This window comes from Nomascus leucogenys, chromosome 23, assembly GCF_006542625.1.
Source record: "Nomascus leucogenys isolate Asia chromosome 23, Asia_NLE_v1, whole genome shotgun sequence".
Lineage (NCBI taxonomy): Eukaryota > Metazoa > Chordata > Mammalia > Primates > Hylobatidae > Nomascus > Nomascus leucogenys.
Genome location: NC_044403.1, coordinates 20,988,135 through 20,998,183, shown reverse-complemented (window position 1 = coordinate 20,998,183; position 10,049 = coordinate 20,988,135). Strand labels below are relative to the sequence as shown.

General features: G+C 45.8%; 1 pseudogene; it reads right to left on the bottom strand.

Moving 5' to 3' along the window:
- Nucleotides 1-9,141: 9,141 nt before the first annotated feature.
- LOC115832857 lies at nt 9,142-9,557 on the bottom strand (annotated as a pseudogene).
- Nucleotides 9,558-10,049: the final 492 nt, after the last annotated feature.

Genomic DNA, 10,049 nt, shown 5'->3' with positions numbered 1-10,049 from the left:
TGGTGCCCACTGGCCACTTGTCTTTTTTGTCCCCATCTATTAGGCGATGCAGGAGACGTAGAGCTGGGGCCTCAGCTCCAGGGGAAGAGGTAGGCATTGGCACTCTAGGGGCTGGATGTTGGAGGGTTGCTGAAATTCAGAAACAACTTTGAAATTCCCAGTCACGAATAGCCTCATGTTCTGAGGATGTTTACACATAGAACATGCCTAATACTGTTTGTTGTCTATAACAGTTTTATTAGAAGAATGTGTCTGGAGTGGCAGAACCAAGGTAAAGAGGGTCTAAAGAATCACTTTGATGGATTAAGACTGGAATGAAGTTTGGCTGAAAAGAAGCTTTCTGTATCCATCTAAGTCAAAGTATCTGGTGAGGAGTAAAGAGTACAAGGCAGGCTGGGTGCAGTGGCTCACGCCTGTAATCCCAGCACTTTGGGAGGCCGAGGCGGGCGGATCGCAAGGTCAAGAGATCGAGACCATCCTGGCTAACGTGGTGAAACCCCGTCTATAATAAAAACACAAAAAATTAGCCGAGCGTGGTGGGTGGGCGCCTGTAGCCCCAGCTACTCAGGAGGCTGAGGCAGGAGGATGGCGTGAACCCGGGAGGCGAGGCTTGCGGTGAGCCAAGATCACCCCACTGCACTCCAGCCCGGGCGACAGAGCAAGACTCCGTCTCCAAAAAAAAAAGAGTACAAGGCAATAAAATTCTCTGTGGTAGTCCAGGGTGGACTGTTCACTGCAGGAAGATCTTTGCAAATATCGGGGCGGAGTGTTTTCTGCCACAGATGCATTTTAAAATGGGCACCTGTGGGCAAGGCATTCGCAATGAATTGAAATACGGCACATAACTTACTTGTTATTTTGTTTGCTCTGAATTTCACTGCTGCTTATTATGGTGCCTTTGTGTGAAGGATAATTTAGAGGAGGTAGGAGACGTAAGGGAAAGGAAAGGAGAAAGGGGTACCAGAATAGGGAGGCAAATGGTTGAGCAGGGCCGTACCTGTTCCTATTTGTTAAGAGTTGTGCCTCCCACTTGGGGCTAATTCTCCATTAACATTGTGTTTTCCCGATGAGACTCTCCAAGGTGGCTTAGGATAGCAGCTCTCTCCGAGTCAGCCCATGGATGCTGTTTCAGCTCAGTGGAGGACTTCAGAAGCAAGCTGAAATGGAATTGGTGTACCAGTAGGGGGTAAGAGGGAGAGATTGGAATCATCCTCAAGGATGTCTGAACTTTCCAAATAGGCAGTGGTCTCTGGCCTGGGGTTTGTGGACCCCTGAGGAATATGCATATTTTTGGGGAGACTAAAAAGGTTAAAAACCACTGCTCTAAAGCTTAACTGCCATCTCTAATGTATGTGCATAATTATGCTTTGCTAGGATGGGAAGAAAGGACACTAATGAAAGAAATGTGGACAGGTGTGTCTTCAGGTATATTAACAGGTCCAGAGCATGGAGTCCCAAGCAGAAAATGCACAGATGCCATTGCAAAAGGCAGGAGGCACAGAAATGAATGTGATCCACCAGTAAGTGAAAACAAGACGTGTAGGTTTGCTCTATTAGTCAGCCATTCCTGTGCTCTCCTGTCCTCTAAGGTGAGATAGGTCGTGCTGCCGATACCCTTATGGAAGTAAGTTTTAATGTCCTAGGACTACTGAAACAAAGTACCAGGAACTGGGTGACTTAAAATAACAACTTTATTCTCTCATGGTCCTGGATTTTAAGATGTCGAAAATTAAGGTGTGGGCAGGGCCGTGTTCCATCTGACACCTTTAGAGAAGAGTCCTTCCTGGCTTCTTAGCCAGCATTGCCCCTTGGTTGCCTGCAGTCCTTGGTGTTTCTTGGCTGTAGCAACATGACTCCAATCCCTGTCTCTCCATCCACACATGGCCTTCTGCCGCATATATCTTTGTGTCTTCACGAGGCCTTCTTACAAGGATACTAGTTATTGGATTTAGGGTGCACCCTAATCCACCCTGGCCTCATCTTAACTAATTACATCTGCAAGGATCCTATTTCGAAATAAGGTCACCTGAGGTTCTGGGTTGATATGGTTTGGCTGGGTCCCCATCCCAATCTCATCTTGAATTGTACTCCCAGAATTCCCACGTGTTGTGGGAGGGACCCAGTGGGAGGTAATTGAATCATGGAGGTGGTTTCCCCCATACTGTTCTCATGGTAGTGAATTAGTCTCACAAGATCTGGTTTTATAAGGGGTTTCCCCTTTTGCTTGGCTCTCATTCTCTCTTCCCTGCCACCGTGTAAGACGTGCCTTTCACCTTACACCATGATTGTGAGGCCTCCCCAGCCACATGGAACTGTGAGTCCATTAAGCCTCTTTTTCTTTATAAATTACCTAGTCTCAGGTATGTCTTTATCAGCAGCGTGAAAACAGATTAATACATGGGTAGACATGAAGTTTTGTGGGATACTATTCAGCCCAGTACAAGGCATCTTTGTGGACTCTGCTACATTCTGCGGGGTTTAAGGTTGCGATTATGGAATAAAATGGTGGGGAGAACTAGTTACAAAGTGTGGAGAAGACAGGAGATGGGTCTTCAGAAGTATTCGGATAGGTATTAATAGAAGTATAGAAGAATGTTAAAATGTCATTCTCTTAAATGACATGTAAATTGCCTTTGCAGTCAAGATACCAAAAGCTCTAGATTAGGAGTGGGGAACGAGGTCCCTGACCTCTCTGCTATTCCCTTCTTGGTACAACTCCTTAGTTCTGCATTCCTGATTTAAGAAACTGTGAGCTTCGCCGGCCAGGCGCGGTGGCTCACACCTGTAATCCCAGCACTTTGGGAGGCCGAGGCGGGTGGATCACAAGGTCAGGAGATTGAGACCATCCTGGCTAACACGGTGAAACCCTGTCTCTACTAAAAATACAAAAAAATTAGCCGGGCGTGGTGGCGGGTGCCTGCAGTGCCAGCTGCTGGGGAGGCTGAGGCAGGAGAATGGTGTGAACCCGGGAGGCAGAACTTGCAGTGAGCCAAGATCGCGCCACTGCACTCCAGCCTGGGCGACAGAGCAAGACTCCATCTCAAAAAAAAAAAAAAAAAAAAGAAAAGAAAAGAAACTGTGAGCTTCAAAACAATCTTCTCCCACCCCAATTGTGAACAGATACACCTAACTTTTATGACTTAATGAAGGGAGTATCTTGGAATAGTCATGTGATACCAGCCCAGAGAAAATGTCTTCCTTCTCATCTGAATTATAAAACTGATTTATATAGTATTAATTGCATGCAGTTGCAGTAACAATGGCTTCATGGTACTAGCTAGCCTAGTTTTACTTCCTCTGTACAGAGCTAAGTGAGAGTGAGAATGAGGAAAACACCTTTCTATCTTATGAACGGGTCCTAGGATCCTAGTGAGAGGGTTTCAGTTGGATAGGCTATTTCAGGCTTAACGCAGGCCCAGAATTCCAGGGAACCATGAAGCAGTCATCTAAGGGCACTCTGAGGGGATTGTAGTTGCTAAGAGGGGCCTAGACCCAACTAGATCATGATTATTCTTTCTCAGTCTCTCAAAAAATGCAATGAATGTCCCAGAACTTGGCTGGCTCTTTAAGGACATCTTGCTTAACAGACAGAGTGTTTTCCAAGTAGCTTCCTGCCTGCGGAGGCATCCACAAACCTAAATCGGAGACTTTATCTACCCTGGGTCTCTCAAAACCCTGGGAAATAGGACCAGAAAGAACCACAGGCTGTGGTGTTGGTTACAGAAAATGAAACGATCCAAGTTATCAAAAGCGGGTAACAAAGCAACATCAAGAAACTATGTCCTTAAAACTAAGAGAATATACAAGACATTCTAATCCGTATGGTTCTTAGGGTGAAATCTAGCCTCTGGGCAGATAAGAAATCAGGGTGTGAGTCACCCCTCTTTAGCTGGAATGACAAGAGACCATAACTCAAGAGATTGAAGGGTTACCCACACCCGCATTCCTTTTCATGCCTCACCTGTCCCAGGTATGCACTAAAACTACCGCTAAAAATAACTGCAGAAACTTGAAGTCTGGGAAATAGCACTGAACAGTCTCACCTGAAGTGAAGAGCTGATTGGTGCCAAGTGCAAAGGAGACAGTAAGAAAATGGGCTCCTCTGGAGCCATGCAGTCTCTAGGAGGTGGGCCCTGAGGTCTGCTCAGAGTCTTGGAGCTTTTGTCTGCTCATAGCCATCCATCCCCTGATAGCATCCAAACACAAAGGATGTCTCCTGTCACTATGACCCTTCAATCATCTGCCACTGCCATCAAAGAGGCTGGAAGGAGCAGGAGCTACTGGGGAAGGAACAGGTGGGGAAAGTGTAAGTCATCGGACTGTTCACTATTGCTGTGTGACCTTGTGGGAGTTACTAAACCTCTCTGAACCTCAAGTTTTCTCATTTGTTAATATAGAAAGAAGACCGTCAAGCCTATCTCTGTCAGAGGATCTTTTTTTTTTTTTTTTTTTTTTTTTTGAGATGGAGTCTCTCACCCAGGCTGGAGTGCAATGGTGTGATCTCAGCTCACTGCAACCTCCATCTCCCATGTTCAAGCGATTCTCCTGCCTCAGCCTCCCAAGTAGCTGGAATTACAAGCACGTGCCGCCATGCTGGGCTAATTTTTGTATTTTTAATAGAGGCAGGGTGCCATGTTGGTGAGGCTGGTCTCAAACTCCCGACCTCAGGTGATCCATCTGCCTCGGCCTCCCAAAGTTCTGGGATTACAGGCGTGAGCCACCACACCTGGCCTGCCTCACAGAATCTCAAACCTAGTTTTTAAAATTCTGTTTCTTTCCTCCTTCCCTTCCAGTGTCCATCATATCCTAGCCACTGTGCCAGATACTAGGAAACCAGTACTGAAGAAAGAGTCAGACGCTAGTTTTGCTGAACTTAGCCTTAGTATTGTATTGTGATTGTGCTTCCTACTGGGCAGGGACCACGCCTAATTCGTGGATATAACTAATATCACACAGGGCCCATACGCAGTAAATGTTCACTATCTGTCATTTTCTGAAACCTAAGATGTGTCAGGCAGCTTGACCTGTACTGTTTCTAGTTCTTTGAACAATCCCGAACAGTGGATATTATTGTTCCCAATATGAGCTGTGGAGCCAGTTTGCCAAATCGTCCCCTGACTAACTGTGAGACTTTGGACAAGTTGTTCAACCTTCCTGTGTTTCAACCTTCTTATCTGAAGACACAGTTATAGTACAGCATTGTGAAGTTTAAATGAACTATACTGTGGCTCATGATAACAGTCAGTAAGTGTTAGTCATTATAATGATCATTAATTGTGGCTATTAGCATAGATGAAGACTGGCAGCGTACCCAGATCATACAGCTGGTAAAGGGCTGATTAAAAATTTGAAGCCAAATTGGATTCCAAGCCTCTGCCCTTTACACTAAGTACGCTGTTGTGTGTGTGTGTATGTATATATGTGTAATTCCATGTTACTCATTCAATATGTTCCACACAACAAGTATTATGCAAATGAGCTTTCACGTTCCAAGCTATTTTCAAATTGGCAACAGGCGGGTAAGAAAATATGACATTCTTGTTTTCACCAGTAGATGGCAGAAGGAAGAAAAGACCACTCCGGAGAGGGAAGGAGTTTTAATTCGGAGCCGAGTGATTCACAGTGGGCTGTGGCTGAGGCACAGGGGCGGATGAGGCAGACTCCTTGTATGACTACAGTGGAGGACAGCCCCACCGGAACGAGGGGTCAGGGGTCAGGGTGGGGAGGAGAACTACCTACAGGTATGTGAAGGGTGTCAGCCTTCAAGAAGATCTGCTAGGTTGACCTAGAGGATGGGAACTGGGAGCCCGGAAGTAAAGGCAAGTTCAGACGGAGTTAGAAAAAAAGGTCGCGTTCCTCTGTCGTCTCTATTGCTGGTCCCCGGCTGTGGGCCCTCTTCGTCAACTTCCAAACACTTGGTTCTTTTCCGAAGCCTGCCCTTCCCTCTGGGGTGTTGATGAAGCCACTTTCCCCGCCCCCTACCCCAGTCTGTAAGCCAGGAATACTATTGCCCCTGCCTATCCCAATGCACGTTGTTTGTGAGCCACCCGCCCCCCTCACTGCTTCCCTCTCTCCTAACTGCGTATCCATCCAGTAGGCTTGGTCCACAGCCCGCGCTCCTGTATCAAATAAGCTTGGTGCTGGGTAACCTGTGAGCTGCTTATTCGTTCACTTTATCCTAGAGACATGTCCTTCAGCCCAAAGTGATGGGGAGTTGTCCTTCTGGGTCCAAAAGAGTAGCAGCAGCCGTCAAGCATGGTGGTCGTTTATACTGGGCCAACTCTCACTGATATGACGCTGGCTCTTGTCCTCAGACATTCTTTTGGGGGAGGAGTCCACTGGTAACTCCTGATATCTTAGAAACTCTCTTACCCAAGCTATTAAATCCAGTGCCAACTTAAAACCAACATCCCTGTCGCGATTTCTGGCTGGGTCAAGAGTGGGGACTATCCAAAGGTTTCTTATTTGACATATGTCTATTTGTACATTTGTAATGGTTGTTGGTTTGGTTTTAAATAAGTGATTCTTGGACGGGGCATGGTGGCTCATGCCTATAATCCCAGCACTTTGGGAGGTCAAGGTGGGAGGATTGCTTGAGACCAGGAGTTTGAGACCAGCCTGGGTAACACAGCAGAACCCCATCTCTACAAAAAATAATAAAAAATTAGCTGGGCGTGGCAGAGCCCACCTGTGGTCCTAGCTACTTGGGAGGCTGAGACAAGACAATCACTTGAGTCTTGGAGGATGAGATTGCAGTGAGCTATGATTGTGCTGCTGCGTTCTAGCCTGGGTGACAGGGTGCGACCCTGTCTCTAAAAGGTAAATAGTAAATAAGTGATTCTTTACAATAGGGCTGAGGAGAGCCTCCTGTGTGTTAGGCATTTGCCAGGTGACTGGCATATATTATTTCTTTTACTGGAGGTCATGAGTCATTTCTAGAGGAAACTGCGGATGAGAAAAGCTTGTTTGTCATATTTTAAAACCACAGCCTAGTCATTCTTTTTTTTTTTTTTTTTTTTGAGACAGAGTTTTGCTCTTGTTGCCCAGGCTGGAGTACAATGACGTGATCTTGGCTCACCACAACCTCCGCCTCCCAGGTTCAAGCGATTCTCCTGCCTCAGCCTCCCGAATAGCTGGGATTACAGGCGTGCACCACCATGCCCGGCTAATTTTGTATTTTTAGTAGAGACGGGGTTTCTCCATGTTGGTCAGGCTGGTCTCGAACTCCTGACCTCAAGCAATCCTCCTGCCTCGGCCTCCCAAAATGCTGGGATTACAGGCATGAGCCACCGTGCCCGGCACAGCCTAGTTATTCTTTATTCTGTCCTCCATGATTTCTTAAATTCATCCAAGGGTGTTCAGGAATTTTGCAGGGTGAGCTTATCCTGACAAAATGAAATTGAGCACCATAGTTTTATGTTTTTACTAAATCTCCAGAAAATAAATGTGGCCTTTGGACTGCCAGAAGATTCGCGTGAAACCTCACACAAAATTAGCATGTGAAGACAGAGAGGATGTTGGTGATCACCAGAATCTGTTCATTTTTCCTTTGAAGATACTTAAGGGAAGTATGTAAGTATGTGTATGCTTACAGGTTTGTATATGTTTTAGAGTGTGCCCACAAGGTCTTAGCCATTTAAGACACACACTAAAGACTCCCTCAATTCAAAAAAAAAGTTCTAGTGGAATTTTGTTCATAATATCTGCCTGAGAAGAAACGCCCTGCTTTTCAGTCTTGAAGACTGAAGGCTCCTTTTTGAATAGAGTAGTGGGGGCTGGGTGCAGTGGCTCATGCCTATAATCCCAGCACTTTGGGAGGCCGAGATGGGCAGATCATTTGAGGTCAGGAGTTCGAGACCTGCATGGCCAACATGGTGAAACCCCGTCTCTACTAAAAATACAAAAATTAGCTGGGTGTGATGGCTCGTGCCTGCTAATCCCACTACTTGGGAGGCTGAGGCAGAAGAATCACTTGAACCCAGGAGGGGGAGGTTGCAGTGAACCGAGACCATGCCGCAGCACTCCAGGCTGGGCAACAGAGTAAGACTCCATCTCAAAAGAGAAGAGTAGTGGGAGTAGTTGGGCGACAGAAGAATGCTTTGGAGAAGGCTGGCTAGCCTAACTCATTTTCCTAGTAAATGCCAGTGATGCCCCTAACCAGGCACTAGGGTCTATTGCCAGTGCAGCGTGTGGATAAGTCACACTTTGTACCTCACCTCTTCAGCATCTATGTCTGAGTGAACTCAGAATTATGTGTGGTCACCAAGAGCAGCCTTGAAGGGGACGAAAGGGCCCTACAAGGACAAGCCTCTGGCTGAGAGGGTTATGTGGGAATGACAGAAGAGCAGCCCACCTGGGCGGGTTGCTGGGAGAGAGAGGAAAGGGGAGAAGAGTGTCATGTTCAGATTTACAGCCTGTCCATAAACTTCATGGTTTTATGGTACTCAGCCATGTAGTCATTTCCTGCCCCTTCTCCTACTGTGTTCTCCAGAGTCCCTGAGTCACTCTTTGGCCAGTGGCCTGCAGCCAGGGCTCATTTCTCTTCCCTATGACCTAGAGAAGTTGTTTCCAAAGTGGGGCACAGGCATCCAGGGACAACATATTACAAGGCAGTCTGTTGGGGTGAGGAAGGCACTAGAACCTTTATCTGTATTTAACCCATCCATTTCTAATTTCTATTTTTTATGTTTTATAGTGTAAAGTTTTGCTGTAAACAATTCATAATAAATACATATGGATATGGCATATTTATATATATTTATTATGTATGTAATTGTTTAACATATGTGCAAGTATGTTAACGATATTATGTTGAATAGGGATGCATATCAAGAAGGTTTGGCCAGCCTGGCCAACATGGCGAAACCTCATCTCTACTAAAAATACAAAAATTAGCCAGGCATGTTGGTGGGCACCTGTAATGCCAGCCACTCTGGAGGCTGAGGCTCGAGAATCACTTTAACCCAGGAGGTGGAGGTTGCAGTGAGCCAAGATGGTGTCACTGCAGTCCAGGCTGGGCAATAGAGCAAGACTCAGTCTCAAAGAAAAAAAAGAAAGTAAGTTTAGGACTATAGCCCTAGGGAATTATGCTGATAATAGTCCTTTTTTATTATTACGTTAAGTTAACCCATTTATTAAAGGCTAGTGATGTCTCCAATGGTGGAGAAACATCTGGTCTTTCAATTCCTTCAGTCTTCTGACTGTAGACTTTGCTGTGACAGCAGAAGTGGTATTGTAGGTTCAGCCACCACCAGCTACTGTCTTCATGCAGGAACCACAGTGCCAGACCCCCATATCTCTTCTTTTCATCTTGGTTTTGTCACAGAAAGAGCAAGTGTACTTGGCGTGCTAGCTGGTTTCAATTTTCTTCACTATTTTCCGGAAGGAGGCACCATAGCGGATCCTGTATTTACCGACAATTCCAACTTTACTGGTGCATTTAGCCATGTCAGTGCAAAGTTTTGAGCCCGCAATAATCTTTAAAAGCATTATTTTATGTTTCATTATGAAATTAACTTTTCATTATGAAATTAACTAACCATAGCGGATCCTGTATTTACTGACAATTCCAACTTTATTGGTGCATTAACCATGTCAGCGCAAAGGTTTGAGCCCACAATAGTCTTTAAAAGCATTATTTTATGTTTCATTATGAAATTAACTTTTTTTTTTTTTTTTTTGAGATGTAGTCTTGCTCTATCCCTCGGCTGGAGTGCAGTGGTGTGATCTCAGCTCAATGCAATCTCTGCCTCCCGGGTTCAAGCGATTCCCCTGCCTCAGCCTCCTGAGTAGCTGGAATTACAGGAGTGTACCACCACGCCTAGCTAATTTTTTGTATTTTAGTAGAGATGGGGTTTTATCATGTTGGCCAGGGTGGTCTCGGTCTCCTGATTTCGTGATCCACCTGCCTTGGCCTCCCAAAGTGCTGGGATTACAGGCGTGAGTGACCATGCCCGGCCCAACTTTTTTTGTTTTGTTTTGTTTTTGTTTTGAGACAGAGTCTTACTCTGTCACCAGGTTGGTGTGTAGTGGCATGATCTTGGCTCACT